This window comes from Triticum dicoccoides, chromosome 4B (genome assembly GCF_002162155.2).
Source record: "Triticum dicoccoides isolate Atlit2015 ecotype Zavitan chromosome 4B, WEW_v2.0, whole genome shotgun sequence".
Classification (NCBI taxonomy): domain Eukaryota; kingdom Viridiplantae; phylum Streptophyta; class Magnoliopsida; order Poales; family Poaceae; genus Triticum; species Triticum dicoccoides.
The window spans coordinates 429,349,762-429,352,393 of record NC_041387.1 but is presented as its reverse complement, the minus strand read 5'-3'; the positions used below and the strand labels follow the sequence as shown (position 1 = coordinate 429,352,393).

General features: G+C 57.8%; 1 pseudogene; it reads left to right on the top strand.

The window, feature by feature from the left end:
• Nucleotides 1-1,287: 1,287 nt before the first annotated feature.
• On the top strand, nt 1,288-2,041 carry LOC119292722 (annotated as a pseudogene).
• The last annotated feature ends 591 nt before the right edge of the window (nt 2,042-2,632 follow it).

Sequence of the window (2,632 nt, the reverse complement as noted above, 5' to 3'; positions counted from 1 at the left end):
ACCGCGAGGAAAAAAAAAAGAAACGTGTGGGCATTATTTATTTTGCCCACACATAGGCGTGTAGGCTGATCCTCTTAAACACCACACAAAATATATGGACAGACCCCTTAACGCCCTCACGTGTGAAGGTTATCGACGTTCAAAACTTTTCCTGGTGAACACTGTGGTATTCCCTCCGTCCAGAAATATATCTCGAAGAAATAGATATATCTGTTGGAAATAATGCATGGATGCATGCATCAGTTCAAAGAATTTCAAGTCAAGTTGCATGAGCTATCCTGTCACGTAATAACAAACTACATGCACCACGTCTCAACTGGCCATTTGGCAGTTGCAGCTCCTTCCCGAGTCCTCAGCTAGGACGTGTGCATTATCCTACTGCTCCTCCCGATTCTTCTGCCTCCAACAAGTGCATCGCGCTTCGCTCGGCAAGACGTCCCATTGAAACGTTGCTTGTTTGAGCGCTTCCTGAATAATCTCTATAAAGAGCAGAGAGCATCGGGAGATAAACAGAACACATCTCCACCTCCTTCCTCACATACCACAAGTGCTGAGCTGCCGTCTGAACGAAGCCGGCCGTGTTGTCCGCCATGCAACGGCAGCCCGGCAAGTGGTGTCTCCGTGACTCCGGCCGCATCCTTCGACCCTGCACGAGGGCGGTCTAGAGTTTTCTGGGTAGCGTCCGCGCGACCGCTCCTTAGACTTCCTCGACGACATCATCCTCGGCGACGGCTGCTTCGTCGACAGCCCTCGACAACTGTAGGGCAATAAGCCACGGCGAGCGGCGACGCGGTGCACGTGTGCGTGCGGTGGACGCGTTGGGCTCGGCCCATGGCAGGCTTGGTCGGGTGCGTGCGTGACCAAGGGTGTATGTGTGTGTACGCCGCAGGAGCGAAGGACGGGGTGATGCGTCCCGGCGGCCGTCCGCGCCGCCCGATACCAGGAATGGGGCGAGCCGTCGCGGCGGACGTGCGTTCGCGGCCATCTCTCCAAGACCAGGAATGGGGAATGGGCCGAGGCGTTGCCACGGAGGCCGGTAAGGCGGCCGGCGTGCTCTCTTGAGGCGCCGGACCAAGCACGGCAACACCGAGAGCGTCGGCTTGGGGTTCTTCAAGATGTTCAAGGTGGTGCCAATGCTCAACACTAGCACGGGCTGCAAGACGGCCATGCCCGTGCGCCCCCGCCGCCGCAGTCTGTTGGTCGCGGTTTCTGGGGGGCTGGGCGAGGCGGGGATGGAGGAGTACGGAGTGGGGTGGATGGGGGAGGGGGGACCTGCTGGGCGAGGCCATGTGCGCCGGCGCGCGGGTGGTCGTGGTGGAGGCGGCCGCCGCCTTCGTCCTCCACCTCCTCCTAACGCGCACGCTCGCCGCGGGGTGGCGGTGGGGCCATGCTCCTTGCCCTCGCGCACCCGTACTCGCACTCGGCAGCGGGGCCATCCTTGTGGAGCACGCGCCGGCGGTGACGCTCTTCGGGCACCCCCGCAGCCGGCTGAGCCTGGCCATCCATGAGGACACGCGGACGCCGATGGCGTTCCTCATCGAGATGCCCATGCTGGCGGCGGCGCTGCACAGGGGATGGCCACGGGACCTTGAAGCTGGCGCCGGAGAGCGACAGCGGCAGCGTGCGGCGACGGCTCCTGTCCAACGACGAGCGGCACGTGCTGCGGCTGCTGCGCGGCGTCTTCATGGGCGCCGGGGTGCTGCCGCCGCCGCCTGCTGACGGCTCCAACTGCCCGACGGCGTCCTACTAATCCTGCTGGCTGCAGCGTTGAAACAATGATATCAGTGTGCGCATATGGAGCGAGAGAAGGGAGCGAGATGCAGATGCATCGGTGGAGACGAATGGATAATAAACTAGCGGTGGAGGACCCGTTTTCTTTTTGAGGCAAAGCGGTGGAGGACACGTGATGGCCTGATGGGTGTACGTGCCACCCGCTCAGCCCCAACTTAGTTTTTAACGTGTACGTGCCGCTGACTCAGCCCCAACTTTGTTTTTAACGTACACGGGAGTTATAATATTTTCTTGCGTTTGGGCCAGTGAAAAAAACATTGGAAATGTAATATAATCTTTCAAATAAAATAAACCTTCCATTAAAAAGCTACGTAATAAAAATCATTAGAGTTTGAATCTTTTGATAATAAACTCTCAAAGAGTATCCAACGCCAACCCTTGAAATGCTTGCAACCGTCTGGGCCGCACGGCCGAACATGTTTACCATCTAACGCCGACATGTATCGTTCCGTCGATCGGTCCGAACTTCTTATTTCCCGCAATCCGAAAACAAACTGGGAGCTTTGCAGGCATACGGATTGCTGCCATGCTCAATTATGACTGCCATGGCCCACCCTTGTCAATTCCACCAGAAGTGGTCAGCACCGCTCCAGAGCACCATGCAGGCTCAGATCGACGACTCTCACTGGCACTCTAGCATTGAAGCGGTGCCGACCGCACTGACATCCCAATAGAGGACGCAACCGATGACGAGTCGATGCCACCCTACTCGCTGGTCCATGTGGATATCATCATGGGCTAGGCCCATGCTCACTACACCGAAACAGTATTGGCTGAGTGGGAGGCGGCTAGCAGTCTGGCAGGCAGGCGGAGGTCGATGTTACGAACATCCCAATAGAGG